Source organism: Haliotis rufescens, unplaced genomic scaffold (genome assembly GCF_023055435.1).
Source record: "Haliotis rufescens isolate VD_foot unplaced genomic scaffold, xgHalRufe1.0.p SCAF_5, whole genome shotgun sequence".
Taxonomy (NCBI): domain Eukaryota; kingdom Metazoa; phylum Mollusca; class Gastropoda; order Lepetellida; family Haliotidae; genus Haliotis; species Haliotis rufescens.
The window spans coordinates 14,621,661-14,645,456 of NW_025964223.1; the positions used below are offsets into that span (position 1 = coordinate 14,621,661).

Sequence of the window (23,796 nt, forward strand, 5' to 3'; positions counted from 1 at the left end):
TTTAAATCTGGACTATGCAAAGGTCCTGGATTCGGATGGATATCACCGCAGCAGAAGAGAAAAAGTAAAACTAAGAATGATAATCGGAAATTATATAAGCAAAGTAAGCCAAAATATAGAGAAATGTCTATCATCTTCCCGAAATGATTAGCATGTAGAATAGATTCAAAAACACCCACCGCCAGTCTGTATTGAACAACATCAACCGGCATCGTCAAAGCAAAGTGTACAGTCATGTAATTGTTACAATCGGGCTGGCGGTGAATCTTAATAAAGAACACCTTGTTAAAAAGACACACCGAAACTGAGAGGGGGGGGGGGGGGGGGGGGGGGGGGGATTGGGATCGATGACATGCATCAACCAAGTCAGCGAACCTGACCATCCGATCCCGTCAGTCGCCTTTTACGACAAACATGGGTTGCTGAAGACCTATTCTACAACGGAATCTTAACGGGTTTGATATAACAAATACACTGAACTGTTCAACAGTGCCGACGACACATCACTGGGCATAAAATCTAATAAGATTGAAGCCACCTATGAATAGCAAATTAAATTAAAAATGGGGGGGACGGGGGGGGGATTTTATTCCGGGGGCGAATATATTTCGTGACACCGGCTCGGAGTCAGTATATAGTATTTTTGTGGTATCTCAGCGGGCTTGCCTCAATAACCCCGGACTGGTACAAACAGCCACATAAATACATGCATGCATCAATCTTACGTCGATGAAGTAAACCTCATTTAACGCCTGTTTGGTTTATGGATTCTCTCGTTTCCGTGCACCGGTCGATGAAGTTTAATACTTAGAAGTTTTAGTGTCCAAAGCATTCACTAGATCTGGCGCTTTGAGGACGGAAGACTTGAACGGTTGAGGATCCGTAACAAGGTAGTGTATGCTTGTAGCATGTCGTCCAACTGGAACTAATGGTGCTAATCACGGGTTTTTAGTTTATGGTTGCTCTCATTCTGACGTGAATACAAGTAAGTGTGTGTGTGTGTGTGTGTGTATGTGTGTGTGTGTGTGTGTGTGTGTGTGTATGTGTATGTGTGTGTGTGTGTGTGTGTGTGTGTGTGTGTGTGTGTGTGTGTGTGTGTGTGTGTGTGTGTGTGTGTGTGTCTGTGTGTCTGTGTGTGTGTGTGTGTGTCTGTCTATCTCTGTGTGTGTCTGTGTGTGTCTGGATGTTCGGATGTAGGAACGTCGACTAACGAACGAATCTCATTGAAATCAAATCTATTTCTCCGATGCGATATCTCCAATCGTGAACTTTCATATCGATTAAGTGAAGCATTCAGAGACGCATATCTAGTTTCTAGTTAGCGATTATACCCGGAGTGTTCCGTTTCCAACTAAAGTATGATATTGTTGTGTATAGATTACATATTCTGCTCAAACTGAGCACTGCCTCCGTGGTCTAGAAGTAGAGCGTCCATCCAGAGAGCGGAAGGTCCTGGGTTCGATCCCAAAAGGCGTTAAAAGATGGTACTTGTTGTTACCCTGTCTGGCGCTCGGCATTAAGGGGCTAACCTAGGATTAGTCGGCTCGGAGTCAGTATACTGTGTCTGAGTGTTTGTGAGGTGAGGTGAGGTGAAATGGGGTTTAACGTCGCGTCCAAGATTATTGCATTTATATAGCGACGTGCATTTACGTGTGTGTGTTTGTACTAGTCCGGACTGATGCCGATTTATAGTGCAAGCTCACTGAGATACCATGCCGCAGTTTAACATGAATACCCCACTCAGACACAGTATACTGACTCCGAGCCGACCAGTCCTTGTTTTAGCCCCTTAATGCCGAGCGCCAGACAGGGTTACAACAAGTACCATCTTTTAACGTCTTTTGGTATGACGCGGCCCGGAATCGAACCCCGGACCTTCCGCTCTCCGGGCGGACGCTCTACCATTAGACCACGGAGGCGGTCGTAGAGTTTGTGTGTCACGCAGCAGGTACTTGAAAAGTGAAGCTGACACTTCACATGATTGTTTCCTCCAGTGATGACACCTAATTTCGTTCATGTGGGACCAGTTCATGTGCCTACACCGCCGTGATATTGCTGGAATATTGCTAAAAGTGGCGTTAAACCTCACTCACTCACTCATATGCCTATATTTGTTTCAGAGGTTTGAATACGATTTACAATTTGGCCGCTTACCAAGTTCTGTAATTACTGACTTCAATATATTATTTTTCAATTTACTTTTAACAAAATAGAAGCTATGGATGTGTTGGCGCAGTTGTATCTTTGTGGTTTCGTACAAATTTGTATTTTGTTGTGTTTGATAAGTACAAACCTGTCATTTTAAATACGGATGTATGTGGATTCTTACATGAACATAAACTGACGTCCAAAAGAAACTTTACCAACTGAAAATATAAACTTCAGACAAAGTATAAAATGTTTTTCGATGAAGTCTATCTAAAACACATAACCTCAATAAGTAGTATAGGTAATGATGGTTCTGGCTCACTTCCAGTGGAGCCGGATTCATATACCTATACTGCTACTACAGGGGGCATTTTTTATGCCAAAATGACTATGCGATTCAACGATAGTCATAAGATTAAGTTAAATTGACTCCAGCTCACCACCACCTGGAGTCTATGATACAAATTTTTTATACGTAATGATGGTTCTGGCTCACTTCCACTGGAGCCGGATTCATATACCTATACTGCTACTACAGATGGAATTTTTTATGCCAAAATGACTATGCGATTCAACGATAGTCATAAGATTAAGTTAAATTGACTCCAGCTCACCACCACCTGGAGTCTATGATACAAATTTTTTATACGTAATGATGGTTCTGGCTCACTTCCACTGGAGCCGGATTCATATACCTATACTGCTACTACAGATGGAATTTTTTATGCCAAAATGACTATGCGATTCAACGATAGTCATGAGTTGTATTAAACGAAACATCAATATTAATTAATAATGGATAAAATTTACTATAGCCCACGAGGATATTGGAAAGGTGTAGGAGCAATAAAAAAATTAGCCACCGCGGCTAAGGTATCTAAAGATGTGGCCAAGGATTGGTTAAAGAAACAAGCGATGTGGCAAATATATTTACCGGCATCGCGTTATATACCGAGGAAGAAGTTTGATATTTTTACGACGAATGAAGTTCATCAGGCTGACCTCTTGTTTCTTCCCCACGATAAGGTAAAACGCAAAACGTATAAATACGCTTTAACAGTAGTAGATGTGGCTAGTCGATACAAAGAGGCTGAGCCATTAACCTCGAAAGAATCAACAGAAGTAGCTAATGCACTGAGTCGCATATATAAACGCGGACCACTAAAATGGCCTAAGCTATTTCAAGTAGATCCCGGTTGCGAGTTTATGGGATCGGTAACTAAACTCTTAACAAAGCACGATGTCGAAATCGTCCGTGGTGAAAGAGAGGCCCACCGCAGTCAAGCTATCGTCAAAAGATTTAACAGGACATTAGCGGAACGTTTGTTTGGCTATCAGTATGGGATCGAAATGAAATTGGAACGATTGAGATCAACCGAATGGGTGACACGATTATCAGCCGTTGTATCAGCGCTGAATAATGAAGTGACGAGATTAATAGGGAAGAAACCATCCGATGCTATTAAAATGAAATCCGTGACTTCCGAATCTTCAGCACCGAGGAGAGGCAAAGAACGAAAACTTCCGGATAGAGTAAGGGTAAGATATTTATACCAGGCCGGTGAACTCGAAGGAGGCCTACGTCGCGCAACTGATCCCATAAGACGTATAACATTAGTCGATTGGTTACGAAAGAAGGAGCGCCTATTCTTTATTATCTTCAAGATGGACCGGGTAGGGCATTTGTACGAGAAGAGTTGTTCATAGTTCCCGACGGTACGGTATTACCACCATAACCATAAGCATAGGTAGTTACACCATCATTATCAATCCATCTCTTTGTATCTAAGGGGGATAATGATGTCTTGTTCATTCTTAATCCATATATCCTATGATTGTAACTTCTTAAAGAGTTCATCTTGTGTTTGAACGTTCTACCGTTGAATAATGATTCTTTATACTGTTCGTGTTTGATATGCTTTTTTACAACATACTTCTTAACGCCCTTAGCTTTTCTTATCTCTCCATTATCGGACTTCTTTATAGAATACATCTTAGGTCTTAATCCTACATACTCCGCTATAGGGGTCCCAGCACATTCATCCTTCATCTTACCTAATACCTTTTTATTTACAACGTTGTGCAGTGGATTATCTTTAGGATAATCGCTTGTGTCGTACATATCTATTTTTTCTGCCATATCTTTATACACATCCTCGGTTTGTATTTCCATCAACAAAGAATCTGTGTCGGTATATAACACCTCGCATCTATCGCCGTATTGCTTCTTAAGTTCATTGTAATAAAAGTCATACATTAAGTGTTTTGACAAGTCGAGAATACTCATACCAACGTACACCGGTCTGTTGAATTTTATATTACTCTTCTGCATATGCAACGCGGCTAAGTCGTTATCGAATATCTTGCTTCTGTTAAAAGCCGGACTGGCTATAAGTTTCCTGAGTCTTTCTTCCTCATTAGATCTGACTAATTTAACATCAACACGCTTCCTTAGATTCTCCATAGTTTTACCAAATACCGAGTTATTCATGAGCTTATATAGATTCTTTTCGAAATCGCTGGTAGCTATCTTTCTTAAATCTGTGTTCAACCTTATATAGGGCTCCATCCAAGGGCTTTGATCAAACTTTAGAACTCTGTGTATTTTCTTAAGTTTCATACCTAACGATAGATGCAACTTGAGATTTCTGTATTGACTTATATATTTTGTCTTATCCATCAAATTTGGTACGAGTTTTTCTACGTTAGCTAACCTACTATTACCCATCAGGGAGCATTGATATTCCGACATCCAATCTTTATTAACCATTAATCTTTCGGGAGCTAGCGGATAACTGTTATGGTCTTTATGTAACGAACTTGGATATTCCAAGTCAACTTCTAGTATGTACCCTTTATTCTCATCATTATTATGGATATTAGTAACATTGATATCATCGACCCACTCAAAACCACCTGTGGGTAAAGGTTGACTTATAGCCCATCCGTACAAATTGTTAGCTTCGAGAAATAATATGTGCGTGTCGGGTTTACTCGGATCGTATCCTTCCACTAATTTATTATTAGCCTTAGAATACCTTTTAGCTGCCATCGATATACCACCTCTTAATCCTTTCTCAATAAACAAGTGCATATCGTAATCTGTGAGTAATTTTAGTTCTACGCCGGTCTTCTTCAACAATGCATCCCACGATAGTCCGGGACTGGAATAGTACCATGCCGGGTCCAAGCCGTATTGTTTTAAACATGTCTTTCTAAATATCTCGAATATATCGGCGAGTAACAGTACATCGGTTTTTAAGTACAGATAGTGATAATCGCCTAAATTCTTACAACCTAATTTATCCCAGACCGTCAGAGCGTGTTCATAATCGGCATCTGTTATTCTAGATTCTAGTTACTATAGAATGATTCGAGGGGTGGTAATTCAGTTTCTTCGAATCTAGACCAATCATCCATATATTCGTAAGGATATACACCTTTTCTCAGGAACAAATGACGAGTTATCTTATCGGTATATTGATTTGTTGTCGCGAAGTCATCGGGATTGTTCGCATTAACTAAATTGTCCAGGGAAGATAACAGAAACTGTACAGAGTCTATGAATCTAAGCCCATTACTTTGCTTTATTTTAGATTTCCCATCCTTGTCCCTATAATGTATAGGTTTAGTCAACGAGAACGATATGTATTTTTCCATATTGTTAGAAAAGCACGTTAAACCGCCGTCGGTCTTTGAGATTGCTTGCATAATGAGATGTGAATCGTATCCCCTAAGGTTATGAAACACAACGGGGATGGGTATTGTTTGAGAATTCATTTTTAGTTTCAAGTTACACTCGTTATGCGCGGCTCCCCGATAATTACACGTGACGTGGCAATGATCTCTTACGGAATCCCCATCCAGGGGTTTATTACAAACGTGACAACTCGTTGACTTCTTATGGACACTCCAATCATCCCTCGTCATACGCATAAGTCTCTTACACGATGATTTTTCCCTGATTATTCTCTCTTCATTTTGTAGATATTCTAGGAACTTTCCCGCCGCATCGGGACCTCTGTAAATCACGGGCGGGTTTGTTTTCCCATCATACCTTACAACTATATATCCAAACCCACAAGGAATATGTTCTTGAGTTTTGTAGGTAAAACTACTACCAGTATTGCGTTCGGTATTTTATATGGGTTTGATAAGCGCTTCGAAGTCGGCGTAAATTACGTACGGTACTGGCATTTGATTACAATAATGTTCAAATTTTAATATATTTTTTCCCTCTTTAGGCATATCGATCCTGATAGCGGTCTGTCCAACACCTCTACAGTCTTCTTTATGCGCTTCTAATAGATCTTGTCTGCTGTACCCATGTAGGCATCTTTCGCAGAAATATTTCTTTCTAGCATGTTTTGTTTGATCGTATAGTAGCCTGTTTAAACTCTTTATCCATGTATAATGATATTTTCCATCTTTTTCGATCAGAAATGAATTGATTCTGGGAATATGTTCTGGAGCGGAGCTTATCCTGTGTACAACAATTCCTTTAGAATGCCCGAAAACATTTATAGCTAAATTATTTTGCTTTTCCACCTTATCAATTTGCGATATTGGTGTAGGTTCGTCTATACCATCGAAGTTGAGTCCATCGTTTTGGGGATAGCTAGAAGGTCTATCCGGATTTTTGTCTACGAGGAACAATGCAGATCTTATCATCATTCTTAAACAGTCATCGGATTTATTTTTTACGTTAATTATGGCTTTTTTCTTCTTATAATACGGGGGTAAATCTATATAAGATCCACCTTTGAAGGGCATATAATTCGCTATATCTAAATATAAACTATCGATTTTATCCACACCCCAACCAGAACCTCTATTAGTCCAGCGTTCTAAAGTTTCCTGTATTCTCTGAATTGATGTATCTAATGATGAGTTTATAGTATCGGATTCGGTTATAACTTCTTGATTGCTTTGGAAATATGGTTCGGTATATTCGACGCTATCATCTGCGCTACTTTTACTCAATGACATTTTAATCGTCAGCTGGTATTTTATACTATGTAAATCATCTAACTCCTCGTTACTTTTACTCCATATGATGGGCTTAATATCTTTAACATCCATGTTGGAATTAATATCCATCTTCCAACCTCTTAGATATTTACCAACGCCGGCGGATGTGGGTACAAATATTAATTCTTGTTGTTGTTGATTATTATCATTATGTTGAATATCATCATCATCATCATTATTATCTAGTAAAGCGATCAATTCAGCTCTTCTCATTTTAGAATAACCTCTCAGCCCACTGTTTCTCGCTCGAACTTTGAGTTCTCTAACAGTCTGGGGTTTGTTGTATTCCAAACCGAGTAAGGTAATCAATTCAGCTTTTCTCATACGAGAATATCCACGTAGGCCACTTTGCTTTGCCATAGCTTTTAACTCTCTAACAAAAACCATTGTGGTTGAATGGTATATGCAAAATGAGACAAATGTCTAATTGGTTGTTTTCATATATCTAAATACGTATTCTCCCCAACCTATTCCTCTCATTGATGTAATCTCTCTTCCTAGCATGAATAATCTGGTTCCTGACCCTATCAGCACCGTGTTTCTTGCATAAACTATAACGACCTTTGACCCCTATCCCGCATTCAGAACACTTATAGTTTATGTGTCCGCGCCTGATGTAATAATTGTGTATACCGCAGTAAATATCAACACAGCGTCGATTACATAGAGTCGTCTTCCCCATGAGTGTCAATTTGCAATTATTCATGGTATATACATCTATCATATCATTTGTCTAAATGCAAATCACATCTACACTAGGCGAGATATTGATTAGGCTATTTATAGATCGCTATAACTAGGTCACGGTTTATGCATAGCCACAGCTGTGGTTATTTATGAGTAGCTATTGTATAGCTGAAAATCAATAGAGCAGATAACCCCATTATCACAAATGTGACCTCTCGGTCTTTCTGAGCCTCTGACGGTGTATAAAACTGACTCATTGTTGGTATCGGTATTGGGTCTAGTTTTTTCCCCAAAACGAGGTAGTATTCGTGCATGGCATATTCGACATCCTTAAACGTTTGAATTGAATGTCCTTCCTTAAGCAGTTTTTCATGAATAAAGTCTAATCTCTTCATTCTCTGCTGCGTATATTGTAACTGGGCTGCTTGGTATTGTTCTAAAGCTTCGTTATGTCGTTTACGCTCCTCTTCAACTTCTTTAGCGTTTGATTCCCTCATACTGGAAAATAAATAATTACTCCCCGAAAAAGCTAGAGCATTAACAACAGCTCCACCGACCATCATCGCAATTGTTGCCATAGTATATGAATATAAAATATTCAAATGTTTAATTACTTCATTATGTCTTCCCGGATAAGTCCTTGTTTGATGAGCATATCCTTCGTTGCCATTGCTAATCCAATATCCAGAACCATCATACCTATATCAAATCCATTAAAATCTAGCTTGGGAGGTGTGGCTTTAGTAATCATTTTAGCCATACGAGCATAGCCAATGGCCAAGCCGGTGACCACCGCTGAATGATACATCGCGTTTACCAACATTTTACCGTCTGTAATTGGAGTAGTCATGCTTCTTATAGCATTATATGAGGACTAACCTCTAATTGAACTTGTTGTTGCGGTGGGGGTGACGTTTTCTCTTCTCCGGCTACCAAAGTGGCGAGTCTTTCTCTATGTTTATCTAAAGATTTATCTACATCAGGCTCAGATTCTTTGAGCATTTGTTCAATGAGTTCGTCGCATTCCATAATGTAATACCTAAGGAGATATTTAAGTCTAACATAATATAATATGGCATATCCAATACATCCCGTAATAATGAACTGTTGCGAAAGAATGAGGATTTCGAACCACATTTTATGTAATATTAGCCGCTAATGTTCAATTTGCTACTTTTTTGCTATATTTTGCTACATTTTGCTACATTTTTGCTATAATTTACTAAGCAATTGCATAAGCAGCTGGTTGATCGGTTTTTAATACGAGTTTACAGTGCTTCGTTGCCGCTAACACTTTTCTGACTTTATCTCGATCGCCCTTGGTATAAATAACATCATTTTCGCGTAAACATTCCTCGAATGAATCTCGGTCTTTGCAATGAAAGAATGCTACCCATTTGGTCTGCTCTCTGAGATCTTTCAGGACAGAGTTGTATTTTTGAGTAAGTACCCAAATGCTTTGCTGAGTATGCCGACCGGAGAATGCTAAATACAAAAGCATATCTTTCTTTTTTGTGAGTTCTTTACTCGCGCTGCAGTCGTCTATTACGAAAAGGGTTGATTCTCCTTTGTATTTTTTGTGACATACTCGGAGACAGTCTTGTAAACGATCGCCCGGATCGACTCTGTGTACCCCGTCGTCATTCATTACCCAATCTCTCGATAAGTATGTTTTATTAACGCTTATAGTCGGGCACAGAATAATAATATGATCGAAAACGTCCTGATAATGACTTTCTAAAATATCTAGAATAAAAGCTGTTTTTCCGCAGCCCGTTTGCCCGCATATGATAGTGCAGTGCGGATCTTTAGGTAAAAGATTATCAATAGATTGCTTGCACGAATCTACCATTCTGTATATTAAATTGCGCATTCATAATCACGTACAAATATATGTTTAATTTACCAGCCGTTTCCTGGAGCTTCGTTATCTGTATGGTGACACCCTCGCTAGCATTTTCTATTCTCCTCCTGCTGCCATGTAGTTGGTCATTGTCCATTGTTATCATGTCGAGCCATAGCGCGTACTTCGTGGTGAGGTATTCACCCATCGATACACTCCCGAGAGACAGATCTTTCACGACCGCGTTAACATCCGGAGAACGTTTTATAGAAGGAAGTTTTTTAATCTCATCCCACTGGTGATATGCTAGCATTCCTTGGCTATATAGTTGATTAGGAACGCCCTCGATAGTCAATTCTACTTTTGTAATCTTGGGATTGTAGAACTTCTCGGTATTTCTTTTAAACGTATCGGAGGGATCCTCGAACAACATTAAAATACCCTTCAGCGACCTCGTGGGGACGTTTAGATTTATATTCCACATTGTATCTTTTTTGTCCCTCGTGATATTTCGATGTCGCAGCACGCGATCGTACAAAATGGCTAAACTTCCCGAATAATGGTTACGAATTTGTCTGGCTAATGCGGGATCCGTTATCATATCGTACTCGAGCGAGATATTGTCAATGGAATAGCTAGCATCTTCAGCAGCTCTGATTACTCTACCGTAGTCATTAAAAGTGAGTTCGTATTCTAACCTATCACCTAGGGATGCTTGATAAAAGGGCATGTGGGAATCTAGTAATTCAAAGTCTAGGGGAATATAGAATCGGTTACGTAATGCGTCGGCAATGGCCTTATCTTTTTCGTTGGTATCAACACCATTTTCAGCACCCACGCGCAGTCTCAATGTATTCTTATTACAAATACCTTGGTACTGTAAGTTTTCCCACTCTTTATCCGTTCTCCAGAGATCCATGTAACAATAGTATACATCGCTATCGTCGATACTCAAAACCTCATTACCGCTAATTTTAATGGCGATTTTCTTAACGATAGCACGACCTATGTTCTGAACGGGCTCCCTGTTAACGTCGGTAGAAGTCAAACTAATCGTAAATGCTAGTCGGACAGTTCCCGGAACTAACACATCGTGTGCGCCGAGATTAGGAAAGCGAACCAGAAGCGTTTGATTCTGATCGATGGTACTAGGGTTATTAGTTATAGTTACAGACTGACAAATTGCTTTGACCCCTAATGGATCTCGAAGTCTACGTTGTGGGTTTAACTTGCGTCCGTATTGCGAAGACATTGTTATATTGAAAACATGTATCCTATGAAATCTTGGATACCTATTACAATAATTCCACGTTACAGGTATCGGGGTTTAGTATTAGGGAATTACGAGGTCTTGAGAAGGCAATGCGAACAATGCGGGGAGAACTCATCAATAATACAGCCAAGATATCCGAAATCGACAAGCATATAGCTTACGAGAAAACAAAACTTGACGAGGCGGACCTCGATGAGTTCAGTAGACGCCGCATAGCGAAAAGAATACGTGACTTAGAAGACGAAAGATCGGCCCGCCTCGAAGCAGCTTCCAGTAATAGAAAGGCACTTCGTTCGCAAATCAGTCGAATTCGAGAAACTATCGATCAAGTCCTCAACGATGACACTACACTGGCCGATAAAATTAAAACATTGTTCAGAGAACAGGGAATAACCATTGCCAGTATTTTAACCGCGTTGGGATTTATTATATCGACTTTGACTCTCTCGTTAACAGGTGGCAGTACAGGTGGTAGTACACCGCCTAACGATAAAAACGGGATAAAAGAGTGGATAAAAAAGCATTTAAAAGCATTAGGTTCAGCACTGGGAAAGCTCGCTGAGAAAGCCGCGGCCGCACTTCCCGGTATAATAGGGAGTATTGTTTCCTGGCTATTGAATTTATTAGCTAAGACCACCACTTGGCTTAGTCAAAACTTGTGGGGGCTGATCGTAGCAATTGCAGGGCTGTTGTACGTATTCGCTAAGAACTATTTAAGCAAATCATGAGTAAACCAACCATGACTCCACCCACTACCAGCGCTGTTTTTTCATTGATATGTTGTTGATTTTTAGTCTCAATATGCGGTGACACTTGTGCGTCAGTAGATATTTGTGAAACATGTGGTGTTTGTGGCTTGACTATTCCCTTTTCGCCCGTGATTGTTTGCGTTATTAATTCGACGTTAATATCTGAATTTATACCTGGTTTTTGTTGATCAGTAGAGATAACAATTTTATCATCATAACCTATCACTTGACCGATCTTAAGTTCCATATTACTCGGAGACATGTATAGTCCCGGTGCATAAACGTAGTCCACTTTGGATTGAGCGTACTGTAATGCATCTTGAAAACGCTTTATAGACGATGGTATGTCAACTGGTGAATTAATGGCGTCCTCCACGTTTGCGACAAACTGTTTTTGCGCATCGAACGCCGTCCCAGAACCGATAATGGACGTTCGTGTTTGCGATTGTGCTCCGAGAATTGCCCACACATAAGTTCTTATCGATTCATTAACTCTTTCAAATCCTGGGTTAGTAAAATTATTTTCCGTTTTATCATTAAGAAATTCATTCCAAGCGTCTGTTGTATTGTTTGGATGCACAAACTTTGTTATAATATATGCCACTCTCAAAGTTCATACGATCTGCTCTAAACTGTTTACTCGAGAGAGCAAAGCCTGAAGGGATCACACCCTCTTTAATTAAATAATCGCTTTTATCTTTAATAGTTCTTTGTCCATTGTACGGAATACCTAGACCATGGCTAGGTCCTTTAATGCACCAATCTTTACTCGTAGAAACATTAAATTCATTACAAATACGTTCGAAGGCCCTCTTATTATAATGATTATTTGCGTGATTCCATGCTGGATCCAGCGGTAATGGAGCACTAATTTCTTTAAGTATACGTCTAATCTGATAGTACACATGAAATAATATAACAGACTTATATAGTATAAATCCTGGGGCATTAACAGATACGCCACATCCCGTTGTGGCACACCATACGGCAAAGTTTAACTGATTCTGCCAAAATTGCATCGGACAGTTAAACCAATCGTCCACCATTTTATCGTTAGTTGCCGTGAAACTGTATTTTTCAAAGATATCGTGGAATTTAACGGTAAACTCAGCACCGGAGGCAGTTACTATAATTGATTGATTAGTAATGTAAGTTGATTTCATATTTAAGTTATGATATAGTATCAATGTATATTTAATATGTATGTTACACTCCCTGGAATAACAAATGGTCAGTCTATTGAACTGCTTCATACTATCGATAACTCGGATGGTCAACTCGAAGTAGCTCTATGCGATGTAACGTATTACCCACTGTGGACCAATATAAATGCTGCGAGAGGTTATAACAATGAGACAGAAATAAATGGTCAAAAATACATTATACCTGATGGGTATTACAGCGTATGCTCACTCAATGATGAATTTTTTAAGCCTAATGGGATTAGTCTAACACAAAATGAGTCAAATGGGTTACTGATTTTAAACGCTGGAAAAAAGGATGTAAAGCTTTACGAGAACTTAGCATACACACTTGGATGGGGAGGAGAAATAACAGTAATCAAGACATCAGATCAGGGACTCTATTTACCTGATTTAGTTCCCTATAAAGAGTTGTGCATCCATCTTGATCAAATCAGTACGACGGATAATATTCAACAAGAAAGTCCTTCAACTCTACTCAGATCTATTCCAGTTAAAAATGAAAAAAATACAATAGTGGTAGAACGGAATCTTTCTCAACATTACAATATAAAAAATTAAAGCGGGGTATTATTTCAGACCTTAAAATTTCTATATTAGATGTAAAACACCAACCTGTACATATAGGATACTTAAGTGTAACACTCCATATTATATATAATGGTTGATTCCATATTTAAGTTATGATATAGTATCATTGTATATTTGATATATATGTTACACTCCTGGGAATAACAAATAGTCAGTCTATTCAACTGCTTTGTACTATCGATAACTCGGATGGACAACTCGAAGTCGCTCTATGCGATGTAATGTATTACCCGAGGTGGACCAATATAAATGCTGCAAAAGATAATAATAGGATAATGATATTATCCGTACTTGGTACTGTCAAATACATTACTATACCTGATGGGTATTACAGCGTAAGCTCACTCAATGATGAAATTTTTAAGCCTAATAGAATTAGTCTCACACAAAATGAAGCAACTGGGACAGTGAAATTCGACCATGAAGAAACTATACTTTTATTGGACCAATCACCTACACTTGAATTTACACGCTTAGTTGGCACAATTAACAAGTTACCAGATCAGGAGGTTAAATTACCCGATTTAGTTCCCTATAAAGAGTTGTTCATCCATCTTGATCAAATAAGCACGACGGATAATATTCAACTAGAAAGTCCTTCAACTCTACTCAGATCTGTTCCAGTGAAAAATGAAAAATATAATAGCGGTAGAACGGAATTTTTCTCGTCATTACAATATAAAAAATTGAAGCGTGGTATTATTTCAGACCTCAAAATTTCTGTATTAGATGTAAAACATCAACCTGTACATATAGGATACTTAAGTGTAACACTCCATATTAAAAATAATGGTTGATGCATCAGGCCCTGGAACACTAAGGCAATGTAATACAATTGCGCTTTCCGATCTCGGAGACACAGAAGGATTTGATAAACCCGGTTACAATGGTAAGTTATACGCTTTACACTTACACGGTAATGTATACAAGCGGAAAGAAGTCACATTCACGGGTAATCTAGCAGATTTAAGCGATGTCGACGTTAGTAGACTCATTAAAAACACTTCGTACAATATTATTCTCAACGGTGAGAATAACTGGACTATGGTCGAAGCAAACATCGAGTGGCTACTGAATATCGTCATTACCCCACCTTATGTGATGATGGGTAATGGACATAATTTAACTATGATAATAAATAGTGGCATCGTACTCGCGGCTTATATCCCGTCAAAACGAAAAAGTGTGTTAGTCACTCCCCTGCCAGAAAACCCAGGTCATATGTTATATAGTCGTCCGGCCTTAAAATATGTTAGTTTAAATTTGATTACTGAATTCGAAGATATTAAAGATAACTTGAGTGCAATACCTAATATTTCCACGCTTATTATTGAAGTCTTGTTCGGAGATGTACCGGAAGATGCCTTCGAAATATTACCAGGTCTATCGATTAAATGGCTCAAGAAACACGAGCGTCGACGTTGCAGTATTATTCATATCGGAGCATCACCCGTTGCAACCCTCGAGGGGGTCCAAATTATTAAAAGTGACAGCATTTCTCTTACTAAGATATTCTTGCCGTATAATATACATTTGATAAGGTTGATGTATAGTCTCAAAACATTTAAGCAAGACCAATTAAAGACTATTATATGATCGTAATATACACTATGAGTTTATATCCAGCGCTCGATGAAGCATTTGAAAAGATGGATACTGTTGATGGATTTCGATTACATCAAATAAGCGACATAAAACATCGAATAGAGAAGGATAGGGAGTTGAGACTTGGATTGTATAAAAAGTATCGCAGAGCCGTGAATGCTCTGGACGGAGTTGACACCGCTCTTGTAGTATCTGGCATGGGACTCGGTGTAGCGGGTACTATCAACTATAATCGCCGCGCCTATCGTGCTCGGCATGGAAATAGCCGCTGGAGTCTCGGGACTAACAGGAATAGCGATAAAATTCATTTCTCGTAGGTTGCAAAAGAAAGCATTAAAACACGATAGTATTCGGATACTCGCCGAAGCAAAGTTGAACAGCATTGAGGATCATATTTCGACAGCAATGGCCGATTGTAAGATATCCGAGGATGAGTTTCGTTTAGTGCTGTCGGAACTCACCAAATACAATGAAATGAAGCAGGAGATTCGATCAAAATCTCATAAGACCAGTGGTATTAGGGAAGACGAGAAAAAAAAGTTCATAGAACAGGGGAGGCAACAAGCGCGTCAATTATTCCGTGCCAAAACCAAAGAACTGGTTGGAGATTAAAAATAGATTGCTTACTATCGTTTGATCACATTTAGACAAATGCTTACATACATATATAATAATGGAGAAAGCTATTAAATGGAGAGAATTACCACAAGGTTTTTATTATATCAGTGATGTCAAACCAACCAAATACGGTTATAAATTGTTTCTTATCAATTTACAAAAAGAATGTAGTTATATAGTCTGGTCTCCTAGTAAAATGAACGAAGAACTTAATAAAAATGTTGCATATCGCTTTATCGATAAAAATAATGAAGAATATTTTTATTACCATTTAGGCTCATCTAAAGCAATGATTGGCCCCAAGTATTGGTCAGCTAGAGCCAATTTAACTTAATCTCATGACTATCGTTGAATCGCATAGTCATTTTGGCATAAAAAATGCCCCCTGTAGTGGTGGTATAGGTATATGAATCCTGCTTCAGTGGAAGTGAGCCAGAACCATCATTACCTATAAAAATTTATATCATTGGCTCCAGGTGGTGGTGAGCTGGAGCCAATTTAGCTGAATCCTATGACTATCGTTGAATCGCATAATCATTTTGGCATAAAAAATTCCATCTGTAGTGGTGGTATAGGTATATGAATCCTGCTCCAGTGGAAATGAGCCAGAACCATCATTACCTATACTACTCAATACAACAATAGTGTATGCAGAAAATGTTAATCGTCTGTTACATGTTTGCGAGATAACACGCGAAAAAGTGAAAAACACGTGCACCACGGACAACTGCAAATGCACGTGCGGGTAAGGGTATAGAACGATTGCAACGGCAAGTCAGACATCCACAGTGATAAAAAAACACTCAAAAGAAATGCCACGACTCACAGTCGAACAACGTGAACGAGCCTTGGGCATGGTAGAGATGGAAGCCACCCACGCCCATATTGCACGAACCTTCGGTTGCTCCCGCTTTGCCGTTACCAACTTGATGCAACGTTACAGATAGACAGGGCGGACCGCTGACAGGACAAGAACAGGCAGACCCAGGGTGATCACGCCCCGTGATGACCGGTACTTGCGTACCTTGCACCTCCGAAATCGCTTCCTGACAGTGACGTCATTGGCGACAAATGCCTTAGGTCACAGGGCTAGTCGACAGACAGCGGCCAGGAGACTCAGGGCTCATGGAATCAAGGCTTTTATACCATACAGAGGACAGACTATTGACAGCGCATCATCGTCATCTGCGATTGAGATGGGCCCGGACTGTACGGCGTTGGCAACGACGTGACCGGCAGACGGTTTTCTTCACTGACGAAAGTCGATTCTGTATGTTAAGGGCTGATGGAAGACAACGAGTTACCGACGAAGGGGTGAACGAACGGCGGCGTGTTGCGTGGAGGAGGTCGTACCATATGATGGAGGGAGTGTCATTGTGTGGGAAGGGATCTGTGGGCAGGAGAGGTCACCGCTGGTCATCGTTGACGGAAACAGCGTTTCACGGATAACATTCTTCGTCGAGTTGTCCTACCATTTCTCCAACAGCAGCCACGTGGTGTCATTTATCAGCATGACAACGCTAGAGCCCATACAGCCAAAATGGTCACTAACTTCCTCGCAGCCAACCACGTCAACGGCCTGCCGTGGCCTGCACGCTCACCCGACATGTCCCCCATAGAACACCTCTGGGACTTGATGGATCGTCGTGTTCGACAACGACCACACTCTCCAGCCAACCGGCAAGAACTGAGCTTGGCCCTCCAAGAAGAATGGCGTCAAATCCCACGTGACCTCATCAGACGACTGACTTTTTCTGTGCGTCGAAGAGTTTTTGCGTGTATTGAGGCATTTGGTGGTCACACACGCTACTAATGACTTGTTATGGAACGTGAGCGATTGTTTATGCACTCTGCCTATTGTCCATGATTCTGAAAGTTCGAGTTTTGTACTACACCCAACTTTGGGGGGCTCTGACGTCATTCTCGGTCGCGGTATGATTGTCATTTTCAGTGTTGATTATGTTGACATATATAAGTATCTTCTCAATACACTTTACTTCATGCATGTATGTTTTGTTGTTTTTGAGCAAGAGTGATTTCAAACTCTGGTAAAGTTTCTTTTGGACGTCAGTTTATAATATGACTTTAAGTATTCACGATACAATGCTATTCTAAGTTCTGTGACTAGAGCTACATATAAGAGTATCTTTTGGGCTTGTAAATGTAATCGACAAACCCTTTCCATAATCACAAAGGACCAGTGAAGAGCCGCAGTAGAATATCTTTTCAGCAACCAATACTTGCCGTAAAAGGCGACTATGCTTGTCGTAAGAGGCGACTAACGGGATCGGGTGGTCAGGCTCGCTGACTTGGTTGATGCATTTCATCGATGCCAATTGCGTTGATCGATGCTCATGATATCAATCACTGGATTGTCTGGTCCAGACTCGATTATCTACAGACCGCCTTCATATAGCTGGAATATTGCTGAGTGCCACGTGAAACAACAAGCCAACAAACCAACCAAAACCACACAGTTATCTGAAATTGCCAGTCTTGAAGGGGGCACGGGTGGCCCAGTCGTCTAAGGCGCCGCGATTCGCTGTGCAGAGTTGTGTCCCTTAGGCACGCCAGAAACCTATGATTGTATGTTCGAATCCCGGTTCGCCTCGATTATGTTTCTAGGTTTATCAGCACCATACCCGTGCTCATGGGTTTCACCGAAGTGGTAAACGTCTGAGACCTGATCACTTCGGGCTTTCCTCCCACATTAAGCTGACACGCCGCGATATAACTGGAATCCTGTTAAAAGCGGCGTTAAACCCGACTCACTCACTCAGTTTTTGAAGCTATACCTTGGTATGCATGTTTCTTCTTTTGGTGATAACATGTTTTGCTTTGTTCATATCTTTGGAATTTCATTGCTCAATATTTATCCAATATTGGATGACGTAAAGCAAATCATCACAATTGTCTTAAAGAAATTGATCTTTATGTGGGGAAATCAAAGCTTTATTCTGTTATAGTACACATTCTGTTTTATATTTGAATGGAAATTGATTTGGGGTTGAAGGTAAATAAACGACAATGGTTGTTTTTGGTGGTAGACCTCGAATAATGAAGGGACGGTATTATCAACTATACTCTCTTTCTAGATATTCTAGGATATGGACTGAAGGTTATTTCAAGCTGATGGGCATTTATGGAACTATGCCTAAATGTTTATGCATTTCAACTTCTTTTACAATGATTGCATCCATTAGGAGATTTAATGGTACCGTTTTGTGGGAGAATGAAATACTTTCGGTTTTCTCAGGGTTGAACTAAACGCTGAAGACAATGTTGACCTGGCGACTATGCTTGTCGTAAAAGGCGACTAACGGCATCGGGTGGTCAGGCTCGCTGACTGGGATGATACGTGTCATCGATCCCAATTGTGTGGATCGATGCTCATGCTGTCAATCGCTGGATTGTCTGGTCCAGACTCGATAATTTACAGACCGCCGTCATATAGCTGGAATATTGCTGCGTGCGACGTTAAACAACAAACTAACAAACAAACAAACATCAGTTATAGATGCACTCGAATGTAAAACACATTGTCAATACAATTTCAATACTCAAGACCCGTTAAATACCCGTTTAAACAACAGCAGCTTTTTAAACAATATTTCCATGTACGGTACTTACCCTGACACAATACAATCTGCGTCATCTATCGACTTTCCCGCTTACGATGCTCACATGTTTCTGATCGGCGGAAATCCTTTGGTAAGTAAACGATTCTCACGGATGAAATATTTAATATGCAACCCGTAAAACACAAAACATATGATTGATTATCTACCAGCAGTGTACAGTATGCGTAGCATTCATTTTTTGTGTGCACTTTGCGACTCTGACGCTGACATTCACACTGAAATAAATAAATCAATAATTCCACAAAGGACACTTAGTACATAGTACTCCAGGAGAAATAGAATGAGGTATCACAAATGATTCGATCCCGTCTGTTGCGGGGCACATTTGTGATAAATATTTGAATTGTATTCAATGGGGTTTTGGTCCAATTTTGAACATGGTCTACGCAGGTGGTTAAGGGTTATCTTATGCTAATTTAAGAACCACTGCAGACAGTTTCCAATCGAAATATTTGGGGTACGTACAGGGATGCAACATACCCATGACATTCAATGTTTAGGTCTATCTAATCTATCATGCCATCTGTGGGTACACCCGTCCCGCTTTGACAGCTACGCTGTATTAAGGATAACGTGCTAAATAATATAGTTGCTTACCACTTTTGTCACATTCGTTTTGGTACGCCTTGAGACCAACAGCTTACTTTATGTGGTCTTTTAAAAAGCGTTTGAATTGGTATTCGTTTCCAAACGTTTCACTTTATTGCTAGAATCAAAAATAATCTTGAGACCAAGGTAATATTTATTCAAGAGAAAACAAACTTCAGAGTTAATGTCTTGTGTGGTGTCTTTGGTGTTTTTTACCCAAAATAGTGCGATTGTGAAACACAAAGTAAAAAGGTGTTTGCAGCTCAATGCCTAGACTAACATCTAGTCTCTGAAATGAACATATCGTAATAAAAATATAATAAAAGGGAGCCCAGTGACTCTCTTCATTTTCAGAGTAATATAGACTTGCCAAACATTATAGACTTGCATGGGCTGTATTTGATATATATTTGTATCAGGGTCTGTAAGACAGACTACTCCATGCCCAACCGTCCCTTCCCTGAATGCCCCAATACTGAACCCCATGCTGCCTTAATACCAAAGTATGTTTAATTACATCGGTCCCTATTTCGGGAAACGTATGCACAAACAGTTAATCCTATGTTTCTAGCTACCTTAACACCAAAATTAAAAGGACTTCCGTTATAATGATATCACTTCGATTTGGGAGAAAATTGGACCCGGTGGAGTACAATCTTAAAAGGGGCAGTGCTTGTAGCCACTTAAATCAAATTAAAGTAAAGGCACTTCCAGTTTAATGACTCGACTTCTTGTTTGGGACATCATGCTCATTGTAGTGCACCGACACTAGCTAACTTCATGACAAAGTTATTATCTCTTCTGGGTTAATGACATCACTTAGGTGCCTCTAACAGCATTAATAAAAAAATAGTAGTACTTCAAGGTTTGTGATATCACTTCCGGTTTACGAATTTAAAACGCCAACGCCGGATAATCACCAGTCTCTGAAGCAGGTTCCATGGGGCGTAAAGGAAAAATAGCGGTGAAAATTATGTGAATGGATCACACAAAAAATCAGTGACCAGCTACATATGGATATCTATACAAACAGGCGGATCAATAGTTATCGCTCACACAGAGGGAAGGGAAAACATAAATATAAACGCAAACGCCAGAAAATCAAAGCGCGGTGAACAATATATGATATGATCACAAAAAACCCAGTGATGACACCAGGTGTTCGCGAGTACGCATGTCTTGCCCTATCGGGGCGGTCGGGTAGCCTATTGGTTAAAGCGTTCGCTCGTCACGCCGAAGACCCGGGTTCGATTCCCGACATGGGTACAATGTGTGAAGCCCATTTCTGGTGTCCCCCGCCTTGATATTGCTGGAATACTGCTAAAAGCGGCGTAAAACTCACTCACTCACTCACTTGCCCTATCGGTAGCACGCGGCATCCACACAATTTGCATAAAAAATGTAAACACATGTCTAAAGGAAGACAATATAAGACAGAACATGTTGTGCCTGTAACTTCATTTCCGGTTTAATGATACCACTTCCGGTTGGATGAAATACATGCCATGCCTGTAGCTACATCAGCATCAATAGAGGTCCATGAACTCCCCTTTTAGAAACTTCACTACTGGTGTTAGAAATAAATACGTATGTGCATTGCATGACAATTTAAATGCATCCAGCTAGCTTCCAACGAACGTCATATGTACTCCCGGTTTAATTACCTTGACCCCCAATTTCAACCAATCACATACTTGACTATTTCTGATTGAAGACATGGTACTTGTTATCACGAACGATAATGCACTTTGCGCAAAGATCGCTTTCAGAAAACTCCAAGGAATACACTCCATATGAAGTAACGGTTTTATGTGTTACTATTATCATAAGAGACGACTTAACCGATTCCTATACAATATTAAACATAACCGCCATATTGAAAATTACCATTTTTGAGTGAGTGAGTGAGTGAGTTGGGTTTAACGTCCACTTTTAACACTCCGTCAGTATTCCAAATGCCAAGGCCATTTTGTTTTTCACAATTCGATTTTTGTTCTTTAACAACTGTGTACCTTTAGTATGAAGGAATAAAACGCCAAAAAAAATAAGGCTGAAATATGGCGCTGTTAAACAACATACACATTACGGAAGTTATATGGTTCGATTCCAACTTTGCAGGCACAATGGCTATACAGTTATTCATGTCAGTCGCCCTGTCTGATGTTCTTGACACCAGTCTGACACCAGCCATGACAAGCACTTTGTTCAACTGTGTGATACAGTGTTACTCAAGCACTGGATGTTCCTCCATCTTCTACAACAAAGCGACTCACCAATGTGCAGTGTCATCGCACGTATATCGAGAAGGCGACAGTGTTCTAGCATCTTCCACGGGAATGAAGCTGTACACTTGGAACCAAGGTAGGGGATGAAGCGTTTCCCAAGCTATGTAAATACAAGTCAACATAGATTTACGATTCCGACTATATCATGAGCTCATATACAAATAGTGATGATACCAGGTGTTTGCGAAAAGGTGAGCGAATCCCGTCCTATTGATGGCACTCGTCACAAACACATGCAAAGGAAAGTCAATAGTTCACCTGAAAAAAACGGGAACATATGGTATAAGTCCAAATAGGGAAATGTATCGGACATGATCTTTGTCACTGATTGGTCAAATTTGGGGATGTCTACCATAAAACGTTTTGAAAGCTTTACTGAGGCCTTAAATGTTGAAACCTTGATCAACCAACTTTTGAGCTAGAGTCGTATGACGCTGTTTGAAATTTTAGCAGAAAGAGCATGCTCGATGTGAGTCAAGTTAATAGTTCACCTGACAAAACATACAAGTATGCTCGGTTGTATCTCAAAGTTGTGAAAAGTAAACACCAAAGGTTGGAGCTGCTGGAATATTGGCCGACATTGAAGGGGAGTTTGACTATTGAACATTTGAAGTCATCCCTCTTGTCATACAATCTTGAGGGGAGTGTTTTGTCACTCTGAATCTTTATGCATGGTCCTTAATTGAAACAGATGAGCCAGCCTCCCTGGTCTCCAATATGTCACTAGCAGGTGGGTAAATCAGTGGAAGGGGCGTGGCTATTTGATGGTTATTAAACTGCATCAGATCATCGATATGCCTGAAGCTTAAGTTAAACTTCTTGGCCAAATATACTTGTTTGGACTGACATAAATTTCGAAACAGATCAGCAAAATCAGCGAGAAGGGGAGCACAATTGGTTCCCATGGGGATGCCTATTTCTTGGTAAAATATCTTCCCCACAATTTGTATACGGATGTTATCAAAGAGGAAGTCCAACGTGCGAGGAAGCACTCATATGTTACTTCGGTCAAGAAGTGGTAAACGTCTGAGACCTGCATCACTTCGGGCTTTCCTCCCACATTAAGCATGACCAACTCATTACATCTTTTATTATCTATTATCTCGTTTATATTTCACTTAATCAATAAAAGTCTCTCTTTTAGCTGGATGTCCGTTATCAGCTGGCTGGATTTACCACCGTCCCTCAAATCTCTGCTACAAGCGCAATGATTACAAGGTGGACATAACTACGGCAGAGACTGCGTGCAGAGATGCTGGAGCAAGACTTGTTGTCGTGGACACCGCCGAGAAGAACGCTCATCTCCTAACATTACATCCGACTTCAGGTGAATATGAATGCTGCTCAGCCAGCAAAGATCATAGGCGGCCTTACTTTGTTTCTTTAACGCCGCCGCTGACCTCACTGTCTGGGCACGATGACAAGATATCCACTCAGTCACCCAGCTACCACTCATATGAAGTATTTTGCCAATACCAGGATTTTATTATCATGTCGCGATTTATCATTTAGGACTATGAGCAGAAACTTTAACT

At 40.1% G+C, this 23,796-nt stretch overlaps 1 long non-coding RNA gene across 1 annotated transcript; it reads left to right on the forward strand.

Annotated features, from left to right (window-relative positions):
* Positions 1–857: 857 nt before the first annotated feature.
* On the forward strand, positions 858–23,575 carry LOC124138329. The gene is made up of 3 exons (XR_007218366.1): positions 858–890; positions 22,095–22,337; positions 23,406–23,575. It is a non-coding gene; the product is annotated as an uncharacterized LOC124138329 (long non-coding RNA).
* Positions 23,576–23,796: the final 221 nt, after the last annotated feature.